Genomic DNA, 27,489 nt, shown 5'->3' with positions numbered 1-27,489 from the left:
GCCTATTAAGACTATCTTAATAGGTCCGGATGCTGTTGCCAGTGGCACATTTGGTGGAGACTAAGGACTGGGCCTTCTCCATGGCTGCCTCAGGTCTTTGGAATGCAGTCCCTGATAATACAAGAGCTTCTCCATCTCTGGCTGCCTTTAAAAAGACTCTAGACACACCTGTTTTCTCAGGCTTTTAGTTTAAAAATATTTTAATTGTTTTTACTCTGTAAAACTGTTTTAATTGTTTTTGTTCTGTTTTTATGGTTTTGTATTTTTAAACCATGTATACCATCTAGGGTTACACAAATCAGGTGGTCTATTATATGATACTAGCTGGGACAGGCAGAGAGCATCTGTTCCTCTAGTTCTCTTCTCAGCTTTCTTATTCCCCCCACCCACCACTTTCCTCTTGCCCCACCCCGGTCACCGGTTTTCTCTTCCCCCGCCTGCCGCCGCTTTCCTTTTCCCTCCCCCGGCCTCTGCTTTCCTCTCCCTGCCTGTTGGCCTCCACTTTCCTTTTCCAACCCCCAGCTGCCACTTTCCTTTTCTCTGCTCCAGCCACCACTCTCCTCTCCCTGCCCACCGGCCTCCGCTTTCCTTTCCCCCACCCTGGCCACTGCTTTCCCTCCCACCCCCAGCCACCGCTTTCCTCAGCCTGCCTGTTGGCCTGTACCTTATCTTCTCTGCTGCCACTTTCCTTTCCCTCTCCCAGCAGCTCACTCACAAACTCTCACGAGAGCTGCCATGCATGGGATTAGCGAGGGGTACGCCTAAGAGAAATATATGTATACTAGCTGATCTGGCGCAGAGCATCTGTGCCCCTAGTCCCCCTCCTCCAAACGCTTTTTTGCTTGCTACCCCTCTTCTTCTCCCCCCACCTACAGCCACCTTCTTATTATTATTCTTCCCTCTGATCACACTGCTACGGCCACCTGCCTGCTGGGCCCACCTGCCATTTGCAGCCGCTTCAGCCGCCCACCATTTGCCACTACACCCACCCGCCGGTCACAGCCACTCCAGCCGCCCACCCGTTTGTTGTGGCCGCCTGCCTGCCATTCACGCCTGCCATTCGTGGCCACCCGTCTGCTGGGCCTGTTCGCCAGTTGCGGCTGCTCTGGCTGGCCACCTGCTGGGGCCGCTCACCTGTCCACCAGCCACCCATCTTCTCCCCGCCTCCCTCAGCAGCCAGCCACCGGACTGCCGCTTCACACACACACACACACACACACACACACACACACACACACGGTCCCCCATCACTAATCAGCAGCTTTTGCAAGAGCTGCCATAGTGACGGGTGTGCCTAAGAGAATTAAATATATAGAAGATATAGAGATGATAAATAAATACATATGTTAGTCTTTCAGATGCCATATAACTCTTTGACCTAAAATTAAAATTGCCCCCCTTAATTTAAGTCCCTTTAAATATATGGAAATAGTCAGTGGTTAACATCTGGAGACTAAGTTACAATCAGGAGTTACTCTAAAACTCTATGTAATGTTAATGAGGCTTCCATTGAGTAATTTAGTCACAGTCAATGTACTTTTTCTGTAATGCAGCTCAGGCTGAGGCTGGAGTAGGTTAACATAGGGTTGCCAGTTCTGACTGAAGCTATTACTGTTCTCCCCCCCCCCCCCACACTCCATATTTCTTCTATATCAAATCATTAAAATCTCCAGGATAGCTTTCAGTAGTCACCTGGAGATTGATGCCAGTTCCTGGAGATGCCAGGTCAGTCTTGGAGGGTTGAAAACCCTAGCATGTGAATTTTTTATTATTTTTATGTATGTATTTTTTAAAAAAAATATTTAGATCTGTTTTTATATTTTAGCATAATATTTTAATTGTGTAATTTTTACAGTCTTGTTTTAATTTTTAATTAGTATGTAGACGAGTGCAATGATCCAAGAAACTTTACATTTCCAAGAAGCTTCACATATCTAAAGACACTTTTGACATGTTTTTCTTAAATAGCACCCCCTCTGCCCCATACCATATGCCCAACCTCTTTTGAATCTGTGGGAAACTTTATGTACTATGGTATATGGATCTGCCATTCACAATGGGGAAAGTCAACAATCCTACTGGACAGGCCCAAGCCTTCAGGCAGCTCTTTAAATACCAGAGTCAGCACTAGACTTCGGACAGGGAAGTCTGGGTTCGAATTTTTGCTCAGCCATTACTGGGTGAGTAATTAACCCAAGCTTACTGGATGGCCCAGAACAAGTCACACACTTTCAGCCTAACCCAGGTTGTGAGGATTAGACTGGAAGAATTGTTGGAAGTTAAGGACTTTGCGCTGTCTCGTCTCAGACAATGGGGGACAGACTAGTGAGTCAGAGGGCTAGAGGGTCAAGACATTGGTCATCCCTACTCTACTGCTCTGACACTATCCCTTTGAAATGTAGATTGGTACTCTTAGGGATTAACTTCCTTCCTCTCTCTCTTCCCTACCTGTCCTTCTACCTTGGAACATGGCAAGCTCCTCTCCCTGCACCATGTGTGCAGAGAAGATGCAGAATACATCTGCATCCAGCTAGATAGATAGATTAGAGATCCTAACTCCTCACTTTCCTATCTAGAATGGAGTTCCTTAATAAATGCCTTATATATTGATTTGAAACTATGAATTGGCTCCAAGTTACTTTCCTCTCAGCATACACGCATGCCTAAGCAAATTCCGCTGTGTTGTGCCTCTGTGCACTCTGCTATAATGAAAAAGGGATTCTCTCACCACAGTGAATTTCCAACAAAAATCTCATATTTGCCATCCTGAGCTCACATCATGATGCTTAAAGAACAACCAGCAGCAGCATCTTAAGCCTTGCATGTGAACATCCTCAATAAGCCCCCTGAAGCAGGGGCAGGGCAAGGCAGACTATTACTGGAGCTACGTGACTGTCTCCCTCTTGGGAATCTTTCTTGGTCAGAGAGCACTTTGAAGTCTGGCCATGGGCTAGTAGCCAGCGGCTGCTCAGGAGCTCTCTTGTGTACTGGTTTTCTGCTTGTTAGAATCCTATTAAAGTCCTGAGGCAGGGAGGGTAATTTTTCACTTAGCCAGCCTATTAGGTCTTGGGGACAAAAAGTAATTGCTAATCATTAATGGCAGAAATATGCAGTCAGACAATGGTAGAGGTGTGTGCTGTTCCTACAGATCTCTTCCATCACTAGTTACGGCTGAGTTTATCCCAGGGGTGCAATATAAATATAAATAAATCAGTGGCTACAACCCAGCTTTAGTCAAGTGGCCCCTTGATCAGCTGCCAAGCTTCATTAGCATTGACTTCACATGCAGAAGATCTGTGTGAATCTTCCTTGCTAGATTGAGAAAACTCTTTTATAGCCATAATGCCTCATGATATAAGCAAGCTACTGAATCACCAGATTCTCCTGGGGCCTTTCCAAGTGGTTTTTTTTTTAAGAAGGAAAAAAAATGCACAACTATTATTCAGTTGTTATGGGAGATCCAAGTCCTCCCCCCCACTCAAGGGAAACATTTCCCATGAAAATCTCTCAAACAAACTGCAAAACTGTTAGAGGTTGTTGATTTTTACCCACAATAGGTAAAACTGCAGAGCACTAAGGAATGAGCACACACTCCAGTTACAGAGTAGGTAGCAGAGGATGGTTTGGATATTGCAGCTACTTAGAGAAAACACATGGAGATCCTTGTATGACTAAACACTAAACATTTATTGGTTAAATACACTTAGATAGGAAAAACCTATATCTAATCTAAAGGACTACATAATGGATAGGTAAGGGGAGAGAGAGAGAGATGTTTCCATCTGCTCTCTAGGAGGAAAGGAAGGATTGTGACTCAGCACAGGAAGTGCTGCAGAGTCAGTTCAGGAGTCATAGAGTAGGGACAGATAGGGAGACCCTTACTCACTGTCTCTACTCCCAATGCCCCTAGTGGTCATTAGGACAGCTGGTGCAAAAGGTCGATGCACTGGAAATTCATCTCCAACACTCCTTCTCATTGCCTGTCGCACCTGGTCACGACTCCCATCTTCTCACAAATCAACATCTGGAATCTGTCTTTGGATAATGGCTTGGTTAATCCATCTGCCAGCATCTCTTCTGTGGGGCAGTACCTCAGCTGGACCACCCCTTTTTCTTGCAAGTCCCAAACATAGTGGTATTTTTGGGAATATGCTTAGTTCAAGATTTCATCTTCTCCATTTGGGAAATCTGGATACAACTTTGGTTGTCCTCAAACATCACTGTGGGATTTGGTTCCTCGATGCCAAAGTCCGATAGTAGTTGGTGTATCCATACTGCTTCCCTGCACACCTCACTTGCTGAAACGTACTCCACTTCTGTGGATGATTGCACGACAAGTGACTGCTTGCGGCTACTCCAAGTTATGACTCCACCTCCATACAGGAACAGGTGTCCACTTGTGGACTTGCGGTCTGTTCTGTCCTCGCCCCAGTCTGCATCCACAGATCCCACAAGTTTGGGATTGCTATTTGCTGGAATCTCCAATACATAATGCGCAGTACCTTTCAGGTACCTTCCCAGTCTTTTGACTGCTATCCAGTCCTTGTTCGTTGGCACACTCACTTTTCTGCTCAGGATTCCCACTGCTGAGGCAATGTCTGTCCTTGTCACTGTGGCTATGTACAAAAGTTTTCAAACTGCCTTTCTGTATTGATTGTTGGCTGGTAAAGGCTGACTGTCCTCATCTTGCTTCCAGAAATCAGCATCCATTGGCGTGCTGACTTCTTGACATCTGTCAGTCCCAGGCATTCTAGAAGATCTTTTATCTTCTGTTTTTGGTTGAGAAAGAATGTTCCGTTCTCTTCTCTTTCTATTTGGATGCCAAGGTAATATGAGATGCTTCCGAGTTCCTTCACCTCTATTTCCTTGTTCAGGTGTTGTACAATTTCATGACTGTCTTGCCTTTCCTCATGTGCAAGAATCAACGTAAGTCAGAATGTAAGTCCATCTATTGTCTCTGAGTCTAGAATATAGGCAGGGGTCAGCTTTTCCTTGCATGAACCCCTCCTTAAGTAGTAATTGATTCAGTTTTTCATTCCATGCTCTGGCTGCCTGCTTTAAACCACAGATGCTCTTTTGCAGTTTGTACACTAGCCCCTTCTTTCCAGGTTCCTCAAAGCCTGGTGGTTGTTGCATGTAGATGTCTTCCTCAATTTCCCCATGTAGGAAGGCAGTCTTTATATCCAAGTGTTCAATTTGCATCCCTTTGGCTGCTGCCATGCTGAGCAATGTTCTAATTGTCGTGTGTTTCACGACTGGTGCAAAAATCTCATCATAGTCCTGAACATAGATTTGGGAGTATCCTTTGGCTACTAGTCTGGCTTTGTAGTGCTGTACATCCCCTTCTGCATCCTGCTTGACTTTGAAGACCCATTTGCATCCCACAGTCTTTCTTCCAGTGGGTAGTTCCACAAGTCTCCAAGTCTCATTTTTATGCAAGGAATCAATTTCTTCCATTGCTGCTTTTCTCCACTTCTCAGCTTCATCAGCTGGAAACCTTTCTATATCTTGCCATGTAGTGGGTTCTTGCATCTCTCCTCCTTTAGCCATGAGCGAGAGTCTGTTAGGTGGAACCCCTTTGTTATGCCTCTGTGAGCACCTCAGTTCAGGTTCTGGTCATGCAGCCCCTTCTGAATCTGGCACTGATTCCTCGGGATCGCTGCTTGACTCCAGATCCATTTGAGTCCAATCGCATGGCACTTCATTCATCTGGATTTCTGGGAAAATCTTTGATGCTTTACCTTTATTTGGTCTTTATCTTTCATCGAAATACACTGCATTGCAGATTTTGACCTTTCCACTCTTTGGATCAAGGAGTCTGTATCCTCTAGATTCATAGCCAACAAAAATTCCCAGTTCACATCTGCAATTGAATTTGGTCCTCTTTGCTTTGGGAATATATCCATAGGCCATTGATCCAAACACTTTGATGTGTCTTAGGGAAGGTTTTCTGTAATGCCAAAGTTCAAATGGTGTCTTATTTGTTGCCTTGGTTGGCAATCTGTTTTGCAGGTAGTTAGCAGTCATCATTGCTTCTCCCCAGAACCTGTCTGCTAGATTGACATCATGCAGTAGACATTTGGTCATTTCCACTAGAGATCCGTTCTTTCTCTCAGTTACCCCACTGAGCTGTCCAGTAAATGGAGGGGTAGTTCTGGTGAGAGATACCATTTGATTTCATAAATTCTTTCATCTGGTTTGAAATATATTCCCCTCCATTGTCTGACCTCAAATACTGAGGCTTCCTTCCAAATTTGTTGTTCACCAGTGCAATATATTCTTTAAATTTCTCAAACACCTGGCTTTTCTCTCTTAGAAAATACACATAGCAAAATCAGGAGTAATCATCAATGAAAGTCAGGACATACCTATTTCCACCTGAACTAATCAGTAATGGCCCACAAACATCTGAGTGAACCAGTTCCAAAATGCTCCCAGACTGTACATTTCCCTTTGCCCGAAAAGTTGGCTTGACTCCCTTGTTAAGAATGCAACACTGACATCTGCTGGCTATTTCTGGACATGCCCTTATATTAAATCCCTCAGTTAGTTCCCTCATTTGGGAGTCAGTTTTAAAGTTTAGGCTTCGGTGGCCCAATTTTCTGTGCCATAAGAAATCACAATTTTTGTGTTGGCAACTACTTGCCACATTTGCTTGTGCAGTAGCACAGCCTACTTCAAAAAGTCCATCATCCCGCATGTGGGCAGTCATGATTAATTCATCACCTTTAGAGATGTAGCATGCATCATTTTCAAAAGTTGCTTTGCACCCCTTCTTGAGTCCATGCCCAATTGAAATCAAGTTGGCACAAAAAGTCATCTCTGGCACAAAAAGTGCTTCATTTATCTTAACCTCATAAACTTCAGTAGCAGAGCCACAAAGTATCTTTGCTGTCCCCTTGCCAGCCACGCTTAACTTCCTTGAATCTGCTAGTGTCACATCTGATTTGTAGCTTTTGTCGAGTTCAATAAACAGACCAGGATCACAGATTATATTCTGGGATGCACCTGAGTCCAGGATGAAAGTGTGACACCTTGTTGGCTCTCCTAAGGCAATTTTGTAGCTTTTAGCATTACTTGCCCTTTCAGATAAGCCACCTTGTCTGTGCTTCTCCTCCCCTCTTTGTTTGTCACCATGACTCATCCCTGTGTTTACTTTATTGCCATGGTGACCAGGTCTGTGCCCTCTGAGTTTCCCTCTCTTTCAATATGCTGATGAGTCACTGAGGCTACTTTGCTTGCTAATGTTGAAATTACTTTGTCTGCTGAAATGTGCCAGAGTGCCATCGCTTTCAAATATCTCCTGCTGCGACTTTATATTAAAATTTCTTAGACTCGACACAACATGATCAACCTTCAGTTCACAATGAGACAGTTCCAGAGTGACAATTAGGGGATCAAAACTTTTAGGCAGGGATTGTAGGATTGCCCCAATTAGAATAACACAATTCAATTCACATTCGTTATTCTTCAAAAGCCTGCTAATTTCTAAGATATTGGCTATGTGGGCTTCAAAGTCTCCCCCTTCCTGCAGTTTGCTTTCGCATAGCCTTTTATACAGGAGAAGAGCTGCGTTTGCAGAGACTTGGCCACATTGCTTTTTCAGTCTATCCCACGCTGCTGAGGCTAAATCTGTATCCTGCACAAGGATCAATAAATCATCGCTTATACTCAAAATTAAAAGGTCATACGCGTGTTGGTTTTTCTTGTCCCACAAGGCTTGAGCAGCTTCATCTTGGGCTGGCCGCCCCTCCGTGAGCACTTCAAAGATTTCTTTTGTCATGAAGATCGCTTTCATCTTGAGAGCTCAGGTTTCATAGTTATTGCCATCCAGTTTGGGAAAAGAAGGAGCCATTTCTGAGTAGGCTGTAGTCTCAGGATCCATGCTGCAGTTTCTAACTAACTCAGCTGCACTTTCAAAAATGAAAAATGAAATAAAATAAACTCTGCTTGTGCCTAGAAGCCTGTTGCTCCTGCTGGGCCCATAACCCTGTTAGAGGTTGTTGATTTTTACCCACAATAGGTAAAACAGCAGAGCACTAAGGAATGAACACACACTCCAGTTACAGAGTAGGTAGCAGAGGATGTTTTGGATATTGCAGCTGTTTAGAGAAAACACATGGAGATCCTTGTATGACTAAACACTAAATATTTATTGGTTAAATACACTTAGATAGGAAAGACCTATATCTAATCTAAAGGACTACATAATGGATAGGTAAGGGGAGAGAGAGAGAGATGTTTCCATCTGCTCTCTAGGAGGAAAGGAAGGATTGTGACTCAGCACAGGAAGTGCTGCAGAGTCAGTTCAGGAGTCATAGAGTAGGGACAGATAGGGAGACCCTTACTCACTGTCTCTACTCCCAATGCCCCTAGTGGTCATTAGGACAGTTGGTGAAAAAGGTCAATGCACTGGAAGTTCATCTCCAACAAAACGTTGTTAGGTCTTTGCAAGTGCAAGCTACTTCTATTGCAGCTAGTTTTATTGCAAGTGCTGTGTGTGGACTATGGTTGTGCAAGTGTCATACTTTTGGATTGCAGCTGCAACACCACTGGAAACAAATTAGATGACACACCTTCCAGTTTCCCATGCCCTCAACAATTTGTATACCTTTTAAAGTGTTAATTTCTTTTTTTTAAAAAAAATCAATATATACAAATTCTGATCTGAAGAGACTGAGCACTCCCTCACTCTGCCACTCATGCAGAGCAGCATTTGTGCAATCTGTTCACCTCACTCATCAGTTTGCTCAATATTATTAGTAAACTTTACATGAGATACCTATATGGGAAACTTAGGGACGGGCTGGAAGAGGCAAATCCTCTTGCTGAGGAACAAGCAGGCTTCAGGGAAGGTCACCCCACCATTGATCAGTGTTTATTTCCTAAGCACCTTATTGGGAAATACTTCTCCTGCAGTGCAATCTCGCTGCCTTCATTGCTCTTAAGGCAGCATTCGATCTTAAGGCAGCATTCAAATTAAGATCAATTTTGATCTTAAGGCAGCATTGATCTTAAGGCAGCATTTGTAATTTGACTCTTGTGTCAACTTATAGAAGAAGTTGGAAGCTTCCTCCATTGACTGGCACCTGCTACATGCATCCTAGATGTAGACACATCACTTAAGGTGCGGTGTAGCCCCCAAGGCCACCTCACAAGAGCTGTCACAACTCAGAAGGCTGTCAAGCAAGGATGTATACTGGCCTCACTTCTCTTCAACTTTTACATTAACTCCATGGTGAGCCAGATCAGCAACCCAGATTTCCATCCTCCAAAACTCGCTGGGAGAAACGTAGCCATCCTGTTTTATGCAGATGATGCAGCTATCCTCTCAAGGACCCCTATTGGCCTTAGAAGAGTGCTGAGAGCCCTGACACTGCAAGGAAATCAACTATCACAAAACTAAAATCATGGCGTTCGCCAGGAGGCCCAAAATCCACTCTTGGCAGATTGATGGGCATAAGATTGAGCAGGTTTCACACTTCAAATATTCGGGGGTAGTTCACAGGGAACATGTGGCTCTAAATGCTCCTCTGCCATCTTCAAATTCCTGCTGACGAGGGGAGGCCATTACGTGCCCACAGCTCTTGAACTGCTCATAGTCAAGCCACTAGCTCAGCTCCTCTATGTTGCCCAACTGGGCCCCTGCCTCAGCTTTGTGACTTTGGAACTTGTGCAGTCTAAATTCTTGCGGGCAGTGCTCCAAGTACCAAGATGTGTCTCCAATGCCACCTTGCACCTGAAGATGGGCCTGATCAAGGTGGAGGCTAGTATGTGGATGGCCATGCTCTGCTACTGACTCAGACTATCCTTTTGCCCAGCTGGTCTTGCCCCCCTAACCCTATGTGATGATTACCAATCTAGCTAGATTTGATCAATTGAGACTACCCTGAGTCTTTCCCCCTTTACCTTATCTAGTATGGGTTATGCCCAGGCGAAAGTGACCATCAAGCAGTGCATTATAGACACTGAACACCAAACTGATATCAGCAGGGTCCCGAACTTTCATATCAGTGATGGGCTTAGATATTCTGCCTCTCCAGCAGCATACCTCACTCAACTGGAGGTTCCAAAGCACAGGTGGGGGGGGTTCACTCTGGTTCGCTGCCATGCCCTCCCTTCAGCAGTGCTAGAAAGCTGTTATAGAAGACTCCATTTGCAGAGCGACTATGGCCCTGTGGCTCAGGGCAGATTGAAACTATCGAGCATGTCCTCCACTATCAGTTCTATAGAGGCATTTGCACCTCCCTCATTCTTCCATTGCTATGCAAGTACCCAGGATAATCAAGCCAATTCTACAGCTCCTTGCTGCTTTCTGACCTTAAGCCTGCCATCACATATAGCATTCCAAGGTTCAGGGCAGCAGTGACCAGCATTTGTCAGTGGATGGTAGGCACTGAGTCCCATCAGCCTTAGTCTGACCCTCGGTGACTCAGAGTTGGCTCCACACTCTGCTCATCCAATACTGACTTACAATAGTTCTATAGTCTGGTCATTATCCAGTTTTATTACTTAGGTTTTTATGCATTTTATCTTTTCATCTTTTTACATCCCTTTATATCCCTTTTAAGCACCCCATCCCTTTTATGCCTTTTATGCCCTTTTATGACTCTTGTGCCTTTTTCAGACCTTTTAATGCCCTCATGCCTCTTGTGTATTTTATGTTATTATGTGTACTTTTAATATGTGATCACCCCTTATACTTTATGCTGGTCTATGACCATAATAAATATTGATTGATTGATTGCAGTCAAGTCAAGTCAAGTCAAGCCAAGTTTATTTACGGTCAAAGACCAGAATTCAAAACATAGGTACAAATAAGAATCAACAGTGTTTACAGTAATTTGGTATAATGTCTCAGCATAACAAATAAACCGCAAGTTACATGAGCTGGTCTACTATCTGATGCCTAACTTTCCTAGCCACAACACAGAACTTTGCAACATTAGTTATCTCCTTCTTCTGATCAGAAAGCAAGTAATTAACATAAAATATGTCTGTATGCCTTGGATAATCGACCAATAGCAGAGCAAGATAGATACTTTATTTATGGCCAATGGCCAATGGCGGAGCAATAAAACATTGACGAAAGTCCCTGTAAAGGGAACAGTAAAGTGAAATGTGAAAAATCAATTCCTGATCTCCAAAATCACACAGGCTGTTCTCTGTTCTATAGGAATCCTTCTGAACCTACCTTCCAAATCAGCAGAAGGTAATACATTAAATTGGGCCAACGTGAACATCCTGCAATATTTAGCAATTGTAAGTTTATCTAAATAACTCACAGGTTTGTTTTTATAGGGCTGTAGCCAAAAAAAACCTTCCTTGGGGATTAAAGACCAATCAATTTGTGCCTCCATATCATATATCTGTTGTTTTAGTGCCAATCTCACATGGATGAATCCCATCTTCAGCAAGACATCTAAGCTAAAGAATATAGGCTGAGTTTACAAAAAATTGATGATTTCCAGCAGGAGTTAAAAACTATCCATAAGGGTAAGATGAGCAAGGCCTGTAGGAAAGAAATGTAACTTCAGCCAGTAACCTAAAATGGAAAGCCACACCCAGGCCTCCACTCTAGGAATACCAGCTTCCAGCCTCAGGATCACATTTGGGATGCATTTAGGGGGTCTGTAAAATAGTTCTTAAAAACTTTGTCTGAACAAACTTCAAAGCTGCAAAATTAGCATACGGACCCAATTGCGATCCCTACAACATCTGAGGGCAGGATTTAGCTAAAACTAATTTAAGTGCTGCTGGAACAAATTGAGCACCCCCCTGATGAAAATAGGACTGAATAGCTGCTAATGATTTTCATGCATTTTGAGTGACATACTGCAGGTGTGCACTACGTCTCGTAGAGGCCTGGAAAACACCTAGGTATTTAAAGGTCTTAACTTGTTCCAACTTATGCCCATCCAAAGACCAATTCAAGATCTTTGGATGTTTTGCAAAAGCTAGGATTTTAGTCTTACTATAATTAATTTCTAGGGCATATTTGTGGCAAAAAAGAGCCAAGGAGTGAAGTGCTCTGCACATGCCTACAGGGGTCTGAGAAAGAATCGCAGCGTCATCCACATATAGCAAGATGTTAACCTTCCTATTGGCTAGCTTTGGTAGATGGAAGGACGAATTAGCTATATAATCTACAATAGGATTGCTATAATAATTGAAGATCGCTGGAGCCAGAATACAGCCTTGCCTCACTGGGGATTACTTTAGGGAGATTTCCAGCAGAGCTACAGCGGACATTCAGACATGAATTCCTATGTAGCTTATAAATCAAAAGAAGCAAATGTCGGTCAATTGTAGAATTTACTAACCTCTCCCCTTACTTATCTCTTGATATTAAGTCAAAATCTGATTTAAAATCAATAAAGGCAGCATAAAGAGTAGAGTGAGATCGATTAGAATATTTCTCTGTTAGGTGCTGTAAAACTAATGCTTGATCAATAGTAGAATAACTGGTCCTGAAACCTGCCTGCTCATTTGCTAATATTTTTTCTTTGTCCATCCAATCTTGAAGTTTGGTAAGCAGATGAAATGTGTACATCTTACCAATAACATTGAGAAGACTGATGGGACGATAATTTGTTGGCAAATGCCTTTTGCCTCTCTTATATATAGGGATAACAATCGCCATTCCCCAAACATTTGGGGGTGAAGCCATCTGATCAATAGTTGTAAAAAGAGAGGCTAGTACAGGTAGTCGACAATCCTGCAGGATTGGCTTTTCCTGCAGGTGCTCTCCGCTAAGCCCAGTGGCAAGGAGCAGTGTCCATCGGAGGAACCAGACATTTAGGTGGGTGGGGTGGGGTGGGGTGGGGTGGGGAGACTGCTGCATCACTGCTGGCCAGTTCAGCCTTGCCCAGGATCTGTGAACAGAAGCACCCTGGGTTGGGTCATAAAAACAAACCTAGCTTGCTTGGAAGAGAGACTGTGCAGAATTCAGTCCGGCTCAGCAGGGAAAGCACTAATTCAGGCAGTTGTGAGGGGGAAAGCCTACATGTGCCAGCCAGTTGGTTGCCACGTGCCTTTCCCTTCTTGCCAACCACATTCCAGAGCCTGCAAATGATCTTGGCAAAGGGGGTGGGGGAGAGAAGAAGAGAAAAGCACTTGGAGCACTGACTCAAGGGGCAAACCAAACATGGTGTTTACCTGCATCCAGGGTTTGGAGTTTCCCCTCAAAGTCTTGTTTTCAACCAAATGCAGCAGGACTGGGTAGGATGGCAGACTGTGGAGCAAGACCTTTCTCCCTATGATATCTTCAAGGCAAACATTCCCCACTGCAGCCACCATTGTGAGATCAAAAGGGGAAGTGGGTCAACTAGAAAGGCTTAGGGACGGCAACACACCCAGTGCACAGTCTCTAGCTCCCCCGTACAACTATTTTTGTTGGGTCGCAGCCAATTTGTTTTTGTTTTTTCTATTTTTCTCCCCACTACACTGCAGCCTTTTCCAGCTTCCATGCCATGTTGGGTCTCCCACTCTGACTGTAGCAAGAGCCTCTTAGAAATTGTGACGTGTGCACATGCATCCTGACGCCATTATCAAGGTGCACATGCACCTGTTGCCATTATCAGTAGTCTTGCTCTTGCTGTGGCCAGAGAGAGGGAGTACTGACTCTCTTGCTTTCACAAGAGAGCTGATTTTCCTGCTGTGGCTACAGCAAGAGTCAATGGAGCGGTGGCAGGCAGGCGGGAAAAGATGGGTGCCAATGACTCTGTCCAGGAGGAAAAGGCATCATCGCAGCACAGGACAAGACTGCATGGCTGAGTGCGACCCAACAAAAATAGCTGCGCAGGGCTATATAGAGAACATGACAGCATGGCAGCACCCCTAAGCCTCTGCGCCCTTGGCCAGTGCAATTTTGGCCACTGCCTTAAGCCGGCCCTGCAGTGTGCATTAAGAGAAGGAGTGTGGCTCATGAAGTGATCCTTGCTATACTAATAGAGATGTTACAAGCATGTCCTTATCTCCATTGCTGAAATGTTGGAGGGCACCACCACCACTGTGGAATACTAGAGAGTGGTTGTCAACACTGGATCATTGGCTACAACTCCCATCATTGGAGAGTGGGTCAGAGCCTGAGTCAGGAATGGAAGGACCCAACAGAGAACCAAGAGCAAGGGAGCAGCCTGAAAACCAGGATCGGGAGACAAGCTGTGAGTCAGAGCTGAAGCCAAGGGTAAAAGCGGAGCAGACAAATAAGAGCCAAGAGCAAAAGACAAGACAAAGGTCCGAGCCAAAACCAGAGCTCAAACCAGGATAAGTGTCTCCTGAAACCGAGGCAAAACTTGAGCCCAGACTGGAAGCCTTTTTCTCTTTCCTGCCTGAAAATACCAAATGAACTGTCTGGCTGGGCAAGGCAGGGCAGAGGGCAGGCAGAAAGAGAGTTTGAGGAGCAACTCCTCATTTATATTTTTTTGTGGGGGTGCTGGAAGAAAGACTCTTTTGGGATATTTGGGGGGTTGTTCAGTAAAATTAGGAGGGGAACTCCTCAAATGCTTAGCAGGGAGATCTGCAGCACTGGTGCAGGGTCAGATCAAGAATTGAGAATGCCATGCCTGGTAAGGCTAGTGTAGTTCTGTTGACTGCCACATGGGGCAGTGGTGTGCAGCTTCTTAGATTCTCAGCCTCAACCCAGGTAGCGCCTGACAGTAGTACTGCCTAGACCAGGGCACTTTCCAGATTAAACCCTACAACAGTGTCACTACAGATCTGCTAAGTGTGCTTCCGTACTTCCTGTGTTGTGACGCCGCTGTCCCTGCACAGACAGCAAGTCAGCAAGTTCACATTTCCAGTGCCTTGTTTCGGATTTTATCTTTCCGTTAGAGTGCTACAACATTGCAAGTCAATTTATTTATTTAGTTAACATATTTTTATACTGCCCAAAACACCACGTCTCTGGGCGGTTTACAACAAACATTGCAGAAAAATAGCTGTATTTTCCTGTTGTAGGAGTTTGAGATTCTGGAGATTGTTTTCAATACGATCCTGCCAAGCCGAAGCATTTTACCTCTGTTGTAGTGTGTAATCTGGAAAGTGCCCTGGGGTGACCAACCTGAGGCTTTCTAGCTATTGTTGGAGTACAACGCCCATCATTTTCTGTTGCAGCTGGGGATGATGGGAGTTGTAATCCAACAACAGCTGAAAAGCCTCCGGTTAGTCACCCCTGGCCTAGACTTTTTGTGAAAAGGAAAGAGAGAGGTAGGTTCTCTCTCAGAGCTGACTGTGTGAGTTGCCAGAGGCCCACCAGTATGTTTCATGGCTGAGGGTCAAACTATGATGTGATGGAGGAGTCATGAGAGCTGGTGTAGCAAAATGGCTGATTGAGCCCCACTCAGAAACTTCTGCTTTGAATCTCACTTCCTTCATGAACTCACCAGGTGGCCTTAGGCTAGCCTCTCAGCCCCTCCCCACAATCTGCATTACCTATATATTTAATTCTCCAAGGCGTACCCATGGCTAATCCTGTGTGTGCCAGCTCTCGCGAGAGTTCACAAACAGAAGCACCTGATTGGGCGGTGGGGATTCCATATGCAGATAGGGAGGAGGAGCCTATGATGGTTAAGGTCAGTTGGAATGCAACTGTTACTGGTCGGAAGATATTCTTGACTGTAGAGGAGAGGAATCTAAAAGGATAGTGGGCAGGGGTCTGTGAAGAGAGGGGTCGTGAAGGAGGAAAGAGCCCCTTCAGGAGAAGGCGGCTGCCATTGTGTGAATTAGATGGGAAAAGAAGATGAACAAGATTTTAACTCAGGAAGTGGGGGGAGGGGGGGAGGGGGAAAGAAAAACGAGGGAGGAAAGCGAGTGGAGGAGTGAGAAAGAGAGAAAAAGAAAGGGAGGGGAAGAGAGAAAGAAGGAAGGGCGAGGGATGGGCCCGAGCCTGTCAGAGGCCTGAGGGGAACGAGCAGCCATGGTGGCACCTATTGGCGGCAAGGAAGGGCCCAGTCAATGACTCTTGCTGTTTGGGGCTACCAAGGCCATTGGCGGAGGGAGGCAAGGGATGGGCCTGGGCCCATCAGTGGAATGAGGAGATTGAGTGGCCATGGTGGTGGTGACAGCGAGGAAGGGCCCAGTCAACCACTGTTGCTACTGCTCCTGCTTGTCATGTGGGGAGGAGCAGGAGCGGGGCTCGAGTGGGGAAGTCTCTGGGGATAGGGGGCTACAGCTTGGCCAATAGGCACCAACAATGCTACAATCACGACCAAGAAGGGTGAGGAGGAGCAGGAGTGTGGCTCAGGTGAGGGTGGAGAGATCTTTGAGGTGAGGACAGCTGTGGCAGGGGGTGAGGGGAGCAATCAAGTACTAGCACACAGATACTCTGTCCAGGTTAAGCTAGTATCAAATAACTTTCCAAAAGCCTTGTGTGCTGGCAGAACACAACATTATGCAGGCAGAAATAAATTTCAGAAGAGTGGAAGGTACCTTGGCACTGGTAGGAAGCTGCTGCAGGTGTAATTCATGCTAGCAAGACTCTGCCGGAATGTGGGGGGAAACTGGGAGATGCTGGCCTAAACTGGAATCTTATGCTTGTTCAGGCCATCCCCACCAGCGCTGCCCAAATGCACAGATGTGTTTTGACTTGTGAAATATAAACTAGGGCACATGGAGTAGATAACAGAAACAGCAGAGTTCTCATGCAACTCCCTAGTGCAGGGATTCTCAACATCGGGTCCCCAGATATTATCGGATGAACTCCCATAATCCCCAGCCCCAGTGTTTGGGGATTATGGGAGTTGAAGTCCAATAACATCTCAGGACCCAACGTTGAGAATCCCTGCCCTAGTGGATGAGTGAGTGAGTATCCCATCACAACTGGTGAGCTCTTCAGTGTATGTGGGAACAGCCAGTGAGGAACAAGGCTAAGGCAGGTGGAATGGAAATAGCAATAGCACCCTCTCTGTTACTCACTCACCAACTCCCAATGTGCATCTAGTGAGGATAATAACTCTCACTAACCTTACAGGATTGTGGTATGGATTACACTTTTAATTGCTATACAGGTGCTAAGTATTTTTAAGTAAAAAGCCTCCTAACTGTTTTTACTTTCATTTAATTACAGCTACAGAGGTCTCAGAGTTTAATTATCAGACAGGAGGGTGCTTAACCTTCCCCCCCACACTTTCCCAAGCAAAGTCTCCCATACGCTAATCTGCTTTCCCACCTGGGGGTAGGGTGAATCCACATACGTTTTCTCACATGAGGAAAAAAACATTTGTGGGGGGGTTTAAACAGAGAAATGGTTTGTGGGGGGAAAGTTAACCATTCCCCAGTCCCACTACCAGAGGCGTATCTAGGGAAAATAGTGCCTAGGACAAGCACTGAAATTGCACCCCCTGTCCAAACATCTGACACCCATCTTTCAGATAACTTTACTATAATATCAGCTGAAAAATATGTCAAGCTTGTTAATTTTTTAAAATTTCAAAAACTTTTTTTAAAAAATAATTTTAAGAATTTGCGCCCCCCTTCAAGTGGCGCCCAGGGCACGTGCCCTGCCTGCCCTACCCTAGATACGCCCCTGCCCACTACTCCAACCCAATATGGAGTCCCTTGCAGCTGTCAAAACATAAGCCAGGAAATGTGCCACTAGACTCCAGTGTCCTCAGTGGAGACTGAACCCCAGGCCTCTTTGGTAGGCCTCTCCTGTCACTCCCTGTAATTTAAAGGAGGTGAGTGCTAGTGAATCTTCCTCCAGGCCCACCACTTTCAGGCTTAAAAGAGGGCTTCAAAAAAAGAAAGGCTGTGAAGCAGATCCCGTAAAACCAGATCTTTGAGTGATGAGTTGGGTTTTTCCTCCAAGAAGCTAACTGGAAATAAGGCTTATCATTATATATACAAAAACGCTTCTAAGTATCTGAGCTATTTTCTGCAGCCAGAGATCTCCCATTACTCAAACTGGTGGGGGTGTTTACAAGGGGGAATAAGTAACGGATGGAGAGGAGAATTTCCATTACACAGTCGCTGCAGGGAACCCACCACCGGCTGGGTTTTGATCTTTTTTCACGTGTTCTTGCGTACCACCCTCCTTACAAGGCCACATATTTTAACAGACGCATTGTACTGCATTTGCCAGGCCATGTAAGGAGAAAAGAAATCTGCTGGAGATACGGGGATTTGTCAGGAGCAGCACTCCACATGATCACCTTGCATTCTTCACTTCCCAACTTCAGGCAACTGGAGCAAGACACTGAGCATGCTCATTTTGGCCTGGGGATGGTGGCAAGGTTGCTGAGGTCAAAGTTTCCAGTTTCCCCACAGAAAGGGATGCTTTGTAGCTATGTTGAAAAGAACATACCTTACGGGCTGGGATGCTAAAAGGCTACCCTTTAAATAAATACTAAGTAGTCCTTAATGGTAGCTTGCTAGGGAGCTCAAAGAGGCCAGTGCCCAGAACTGGTGGCAGCTCCCATTGGGCCTAAGTGCAGCTTCCTGACAAAGGGTTTATTAGGCCTGTGCAAAGCTGCAGCTGAAGTCAGGGTACTCCACACAGCCCCCTTGTACCGCGCAGAGGCAATCCTATATGCTGCACCTTTCCTAGCATTGGTGGGAGGCCTTCTAACAGAGACAGAGCCCTTTCAAGGCCCAGCACCATCTTGGAAGGCACGCATGGAGTGCTGAGAAGTGTAGTTCTTCCCAACACTTTCCCCATGGAACTCTATGGAAAAAGTACTGGACAGGACTACACTTTCCAGCACTCTGTGTGCACCTCCTAAGATTGTGCTGTGGCTCAACTGTGCTCTGTTCTCTTAAAAAGACACACACACCCAGTACTAGGAAAAATACACCACCGCATGGAGGTCAGTATGGTGGAAATGACTGTCAAATTAAAACTGAAGTTTGTTTGTTTGTTTGTTTGTTTGTTTGTTTGTTTGTTTGTTTGTGTCAAAATGGCCCCTGCCTCAAGATCACCAGGCTAGGCCTTAATCTATTAATAAAATAAAATAAAATCCCTCATCTTTTGTAAAAGTGTCTAAGAGCACATCAGCATGGTGTAGTGGTTAGAGTGCTGTACTAGGACCAGGGAGACCCGAGTTCAAATCCCCATTCAGCCATAATACTAGCTGGGTGACTCTGGGCCAGTCACTTCTCTCTCAGCCTAACCTACTTGACAGGGTTGTTGTGAAAGAGAAACTCAAGGATGTAGTACACCGCTCTGGGCTCCTTGGAGGAAGAGCAGGATATAAATGTAATAATAATAATAATAATAATAATAATTTTAAAAAATTCGTGAAGTGTTCCATATTTTCCCCCAGTGAGGCACTACCTTGGCGTGGTTGTGGGGCTTGTGTGCTCTGATGAAGGTGAGAGCTATGCCAGAGGTCCAACCATACTGGACAGGTCTCACCAGAGGAGCCAGACAAAGAGTGCCTCTCCCATCAACAATATGGTGAGACGTAACTTTAATAAATCTATACCGGATCGGTCGTCGCCCGGGTCAACAAGGACCATGCCAGATGCTATAGTCCCTGGACATCTGGTGGCAAGTGGGCAACAGGACTCAGGATCTTCAGTTGAGCAACCAGGGCTGAAGACAGCAAAGTTACTGGAAGAAACATCGCTTAACCGAAAAAAATATACGAAAAATACCAACAAGGAAATAATGATCTGCTATTACAAGTCTACAAATTATTAACTGGAATAATAGCAGATGAAGTGATGCAACACTTATTAACTAACAAACAGCTTCCAGTTGAACAGAAAGGAAAGTTGAACACCAGAGGCACAAAAGACCAGCTGCTGATTGACAAAATGATTTTAGAAAACTGCAAGAGAAGAAAAACCAATCTAAGTGTTGCATGGATTGACTACAAGAAAGCCTTCGATTCATTGCCTCACACATGGATACTAAAATGTTTAGAAACAACTGGTGTCAGCAAAAACATTCAGATATTTATTTTAAAAAGCAATGAGCAGGTGGAGTACACAGTTAACAATCAATGGCGAGGCACTCGGACAGGTTAGCATTAGAAGAGGCATTTCCCAAGGGGACTCACTATCCCATCTATTGTTTGTAATCGCCATGACCCCACTTTCACAAATACTAAACAAAACAGGCCTCGGATACCAAACATCTAAAACATCAAGTCAAATCAACCATCTGCTGTACATGGACGATCTGAAGTTGTATGGAAAGTCCCAGTCAGAAATCGAGTCACTGCTAAACACTGTCCGTATATTCAGTAGCGATATAGCAATGGAGTTTGGACTAGACAAGTGTGCTGCATTAATAATGAACAGAGGAAAAATAACAAAAACAGAAGGAATAGAACTGCCCAATGGAAGCAAGATCAAGAACCTGGAAGAGAAAGAATGTTACAAATACTTGGGCATTCTCCAGGCTGATAACATCGCACACACTGAAGTTAAAAGAAGAATTGGAAGTGAGTACATCAGGAGAGTTAGAAAAATCCTGAAGTCCAAACTCAATGGCGGGAACACCATACAAGCCATAAACACCTGGGCTATACCTGTTATCAGATACACTGCAGGAATAATAGAGTGGGCCCAGGCAGAGCTAGAGACGCTAGATTGTAAGACCAGGAAAATCATGACCATCAATCATGCTCTGCACCCCTGCAGTGATGTAGATAGGCTCTACCTCCCTCGCAGCTCAGGTGGAAGAGGAATGCTGCAAGTCCATCAAACAGTAGAGGAGGAGAAAAGAGGCCTTGAAGAATATATAAAGGACAGTGAAGAAGATGCACTTCAAATGGTCAAGAACGAGAAACTATTCAACACCAATGAAAGAAAGCAGGCCTACAAGAAAGAACAAGTTAAGAACCAAGCAGAAAAATGGAGAAATAAGCCCCTGCATGGTCAATATTTGCACAATATAAGTGGAAAATCAGACATCACCAAGACCTGGCAATGGCTTAAGAATGGCATCTTGAAGAAAGAAACAGAGGGTTTAATACTGGCTGCACAAGAACAGGCACTAAGAACAAATGCAATAAGAGCAAAAGTAGAAAAATCCACAACAAACAGCAAGTGCCGCCTTTGTAAAGAAGCAGATGAAACAGTGGACCACCTGATCAGCTGTTGTAAGAAGATCGCACAGACTGACTACAAACAAAGGCATGACAAAGTAGCAGGGATGATACACTGGAACATCTGCAAAAAATACAAGCTACCTGTAGCCAAGAATTGGTGGGACCATCAAATGGAAAAAGTGGTAGAAAATGAAGATGTAAAAATATTATGGGACTTCCGACTACAAACAGACAAACATCTGCCACACAATACACCAGATATAACTGTAGTCGAGAAGAAAGAAAAACAAGTCAAAATAATCGACATAGCAATACCAGGGGATAGCAGAATAGAAGAAAAAGAAATAGAAAAAATCACCAAATACAAAGACCTACAAATTGAAATTGAAAGGCTGTGGCAGAAAAAGACCCAAATAATCGCAGTGGTAATTGGCGCCCTGGGTGCAGTCCCAAAAGACCCTGAAGAGCACCTCAACACCATAGGGGCCACAGAAATCACCATCAGCCAATTACAAAAAGCAGCTTTACTGGGAACAGCCTATATTTTGCGACGAGATCTATAATAACCAACAGTATTGATGATAAAATTCAGCCATCCCAGGTCCTTGGGAAGGACTCGATGTCTGGATAAAACAAACCAGTCAATAACACCTGTCTGACTGTGTAAACAAGAAATAATAATAATAATAACCGTATGCAAATGTTTAGTTGTCTTTGTTTCCCTCAAAGAATCCTGGATGAGGTTGGTGAGATGTCTGTGAGGTGAGGTAGGAATCTCTAACAGAGAACTTTAAAAGCACCCTCGCCAAATATCATAGAAATGCTGTTGTACTGTTGTGAAGAGATAGCCATCTTCCTAAGATTTTGGACACCTTGTTAAAAGGCTTTTGATCTCTGGTGCTGCTCCAATCTTCTGGTATTTACAGATTAAGTCAAGATGGTATCTGAAAGCACTGTTCCCATATGTATGTGTGACAAGTGGATAAGGACCAAATCATATGTGATGCAGGATATCTGAGACTGAATCTGTTGATTTTCACCCCTTTTAAAGCAGCCAACAGCTGCAGGGGAAGAATTATTAACCCTTTCCCCTTAAACCTTTCCCCCAATTTGCTATTAGCCCCTTGCATTGGAAAAATGCAAGTCACTGTATCATAACAGGCACTGGCTTTGGGGGAGAGCACACTTTACATTGGGAAAATGGCAAAGGAAAGGGTTAAAAGGGAGTGCAAATTAGATGTGTTAGGGGAGATCTAAAATCAGGATCTCTCACATTTTAAAAAATTTTAATAGCAACCTTGGGGGACCCAAATCTGAAGAAGACCATGATGCTGGGGGAGAGTGCTTTTAATTCTCTTTTCCCCGTGCTGTTTTCCTGATTAAACCCACATCTTGCTAGACAATCCTGCTATTTCCCCTTCAAGAGAAAACTTACAGACATCCTATAGCTACCTATATGTTTTCGCTCACAGAGCACTTACCAGCTTGAGAGTTTGTGCATGGTTTTAGTCAGAAAATCAGCACAAGGAAAGGGTTAAAACCCCTTTCCTCCTGCCCCCAGGTCCATGGCCCTGCTCCAATTCAAGCCTCCTTATGGCTGCTATTAACATTTTTAGTGAAGAGTGCCACGTTTTCTAAAATATCTCCATGGTGGATCACCCATAACACATCTAGTTGTGCCCTAAGAAAAAGGCCAGTTAAAAGCAGTAGGAACAAAAGGCTAAGTTGTGTAGCTGGCTCCAAAGATGTACTTTGGCAGAGCTGATACTGCTGTCAATATTAGCACTGTCTGTCTAGAGGGGACTGGGATGGGGCTGCAGCTTGGTGGTATAGTTTCTGCTTAGCATGCCAAAGGTTCCAGACTCAATCCCTGGCATCTCCAGGTAGGGCTGGGGGAAAATTGTGTTTGAAGCCCTGAGAGTCACTGCCAATCAGAGCAGACAATACTGAGCTAGATGGACCGATAGTCTGACAGCTTCCTATGCTTGCCTGCTCAACTTAGGCCTCCCAGCTGTTTTAGGACTACAATTCCCATAATTCCTAGCCACAGTGGCCAATAGCCAGGGTTTATGGGAGTTGTAGGCCAACATCTGCAGGAGGGCCTAAGTTGAGAAGCCCTGTAAAAACATTCTGGCTCAGTTTGCATATTCAGGAATAAACATACTGTATATGACAATATATAAGTCACCAGTACTCTTTCCCCACAAGGAACTGACCCTGTAATACAGGGCTGCACAACTTTGGCCCTCCAGTTATTTTTGGACTACAGCCTCTATCATCTGCAGCCACAGTGGCCAATAGTAGGGGATTATGGGAGTTGTAGTCCAGCACCTGCAGGAGGGATGGAGTTGTGCAGCCCTGCTGTAGTAGGCTTGGCCTCGAGCATCCTACTGTTCAGAGAAGTGAGGAGTGTAACACATATAGAAATGGAGGATCTATATTAATTTACTTCTTGCAGTGACGTTGTCTGAAATCTGCACAGATGTGAAGATTTGTGCACATCTCAGTGAACTGAACATGAGCATGCATGCACCACACAGATTGAGGGGAGGGAGCGAATAGCTTGGCATATTGGTCTGGAACACCTGTTGGGCACAATATACCTCATTTCTAGGCACATAACATGACAAAGAGGATCCTTAAAGTAGACAGGAAATCAGTTTAAAATCTTAATCGTCCAACTTAACAGTTCACATTGATATGCTGAAGGAAGAGCATCTTTCTTCTGGGAGGCCAGACACAGTAAGCTTTCAAGAAGGGCACATTCCAGCCATTCACCAAACAATACAGGGACATAAACATGCTGTCTCTCTTGGAAACAGTGCAGAAAAGAAACAGTGGTGTCTTACACAAGAAAAACACCCATCTATCCTCCCATGTCTGAAACAAAATAATCCCACCCAGTCTGCCCCAAGCCTCACACAGCAGTCTGGCTCAGCTCCCATAAACAACCATCTTGCTGCTTTGATTATTTAAGAGGGAGGTAAGTCTTAGGAAACCAGTCATAAAGATGACAGAGGCCCACACCCTGGCTTACGAAGGGTGGGTGCTGCATGAGAAATGTCAATGCTGCTCCTGTCCTGAGTTCCAAAGTAACACAAAACCAGCGCTCATGTGGGGAGATTTCAACTACCTTCCCTTCCCCTGGCACTCGGAGCCACCTGAAAATATATCCCTGAGGGCTGTGTGACATTCAGGGACATATTTTTGTGTGGCACAGAGCACTTCTGGGGAAAGGGGAGGTAGTTGAAATTCTGTACCCACCCCTCCCCTGTCCCTGAATGCCACAGTTGTGTTAGTTGAACCCATCAGCAGCATCAGTGCTTTTTATGTAGCACTCACACTTTGTTACTCAGGATGTTGGCCATTGATTTTATTCTAGGCTAGCATCAGAGGAGAGGGTCAGGTGACTAGGCAGTCTTCTATGTCCAGCCATTGATTTAGGAACTCATTTGGACTGCCAATGCTGTTGGAAGTGAAGGACTATGCGCTGTCTCTTGTCTCAATGACATAGGAGGGCAGACTAGTGAGTCAGAGGGCTAGAGGGTCAAGACATTGGTCATTCCTTCTCTACTGCTCTGACACTATCCATTTGATATGTAGATTGCTAATCTTAGGGACTTCCTTCCTTACAGCCACTTCCTTCATGGGTGTATCTAGGGTAGGGCAGGCAGGGCACGTGCCCCAGGCGCCACTAGAAGGGGGGTGCCATTTTGTAAAATTAATTAAAAAAAAAAAAAAAGGCTGCCGGAAACAAAATGGCCACTGTGCATGCTCAAATGGCCTCTGTGAGGCCCTAGGTCATGCCAGGCTTTGCAGAGGCCATTTGAGCATGCGCGGTGGCCATTTTGTTTTCAGTGGCCATTTTTAAAAAATATATATTTTTTTTAAAACGGCCACTGCACATGCTCAAATGGTCCCTGCGAGGCCCTAGAGGCCAGCGGGTGGAGGGGGAACCTTTGCAAAAGAAAACCCCGTAGCCCAAAGGGGCTACGGGTGAAAAAAATTAAAAATATAATATAAGACACTGTACACATATTCAGATTGGCACCATGTACAGAGAATCAGGGCTTGTGAATACTGAGCTGACGCTTATGAGCTAGGATTGTATTCATTTGCTCTTACTTTGCTTCTTGTGATAAGTGAGTTAAATGTGATGTCTTGCTAATATGGCTATTAATGGTGAGTTTGTCTTTGAATCAGTGTGAAATCCTTAATATTAAGGCCCACTGGGAGTTTCTTGCTCTCTTTCTCTCATTTTAACTGTCTTTCTGAAAGACTAGAATATATTCCAAGCAGTGACACAGTTTATTCTGCATATCCTTTAATTATTTACAGAGTATCTGGGAAAAGTCAAATTCTCCATTGATTTTTAAAACTTATGTAATGGTGATGCTACAATGCATAGTAGAGAATTAGACAGGCACTTCTGTTTAGTTTTCCAAGTACACCTCCACATAGTATTTAGGTATTTCATGAGCCCCTGCATACTGAAATTTGTAGTTTTCCAGCATTTTTTGGTCTGGCTAAGTCCACTGCTAAATAGTTTTTGAAATATTAAAAGATTAATGAACTTGACTTGTATTTTTCAGCTGATATTATGGTAAAGTTATCTGAAAGATGGGTGTCAGATGCTTGGACAGGGGGCGCAATTTCAGTATTTGCCCTAGGCGCTATTTTCCCTAGATATGCCTCTGACTTCCTTCCTCTCTCCTTCTCTTCCCTTCCTTCTGCCATGCAACATGCAAGCTCCTCTCCCTTGCACCATGTGTGCAGCAGAGGCGTAACTAGGGAAAACGGCGCCCAGGGCAAGCACTGAAATTGCACCCGCCCCGCCCCGCCCCCCGCCACCCATACATCTGACACGCATCTTTCCGAAAACTTTTATTTTACCATAATATTACCTCAAAAATTACAAAATTTACCAGAATTACCAAAAATTACAAAAATTACCTGTGGGGTGCACTCCCAGCAAAAATTCATAGTTTGGACTCATTGGCCTTCAAGAGAGCTCTGAAAACCTATTTGTTCAGTCTGACCTTCCTAGATTTTTAAATTCTTCTTAAATGTTTTAAACTGGTTTTAAACTGTTTGTAAATCTGTTTTTATATTGTTTAAACTGATGGTTTTAAGTGGTTGTTTGTTTGTTTTGTTTGTTGGCCCAGAAAAAGATAATACAAAAAGGGAAATCAGTAAACTTGGTAGAGTCATTTTTCTCCATGCAGCCATGTTTGTTAACAATTCAGAACTCTATTAAAACATTTACTAATTGTACTAATTACGTTCCTTTCTAACCAGTTTGTCCCAGGAACTAACTGGTACATTTATGTTATTTGCAATTACATCAAATAAATAAAACATACAATTGTGATTAGCAAAGTTACATTTATAACAAATAAGGGATGAAATATAAATTATGAATAAGCCTGATTCACAAATCTGACAACACCCTTTAGATTTTTATATGGCAGAGGTCCAAATGCCAATCCTGGTGAATCAACGTATGTTTGTAGATGGTGTTCCAAGACAAGCCTGAAAGAGATGTAGCTCCACTGAAAGCTCTAATTTGGATGACACCCATAATTGGGAAAAGTGCAATGGTATTATCTTATTTCAAGACATCTTTGCTATTTTTCAGCCAAACTCTTACAATAACTGCACAATCAAATCAAATCAAATTAAAAACTCACTATGAAACTCCTGTGGCCAGTGAAGACATATCCATTTGGGGTCCAAAATATTTTCTAAGAGATGTCAGCAATCCATTCACTTAAGCAAGCAGAATTCTTATTTGCATTGTCTATTTGCTATTATGATTTGATTTAGAACAATTTACACACTGCTTTTCAACAAGAAGTTCTAAAAGGAAAGGAAAGATGGTTTCCTGTCCCCACATGGCCACATTAAATCACATGTGCTTCAAGTGTGATTTTCAAAAATGGATCTTAATGTATGTATTTCTTCCAATTAATTTCTTAAAGTCACCTTCATTTAGTTGGGAAAGCAGAGGTAAGTACATACTTTGAGTTCTCAAAAATGCCTTTTCAGGATATTATAGAGCTGGCAAAGATACAGAAAGTGGCAACTAAATGAAAATGATCAAGGGGGTTGGGGTAGAGGTGGTGGAAGAAGAGCAACTTTATTATGAGGATGGAAAAGGTAAAACATGCAGCAGGGCTTTTTAGTTTAGAAACAGTGGTTGTTTGTTTTTCATTTTTGAATGCTGCAAAGCGCCCAGAGCCTTTGGATGGATAGGGCGGTAGTATAGAAATGTAATAAAAATAATAATAAACACCACAAATGAAATAACTTACCACGTTTTTATTTATTTATTGTTTTTTTTAAAAAGCCATTGGTGTGCATTTCTTTTTTTCTCTCTCTCCTAGCAAGAGAGAGCCTGGCCCTGCAGTAGGAGGCAGCCGCCTGCTGCCGTGTGTCCTCCGAGGCGAGGGGATGGCCGTGGGTGGCGGGGGAGCAAGCGGAGTCCGGA

This window comes from Hemicordylus capensis, chromosome 4 (assembly GCF_027244095.1).
Source record: "Hemicordylus capensis ecotype Gifberg chromosome 4, rHemCap1.1.pri, whole genome shotgun sequence".
Lineage (NCBI taxonomy): Eukaryota > Metazoa > Chordata > Lepidosauria > Squamata > Cordylidae > Hemicordylus > Hemicordylus capensis.
Note: the sequence above shows the minus strand (reverse complement) of the source record.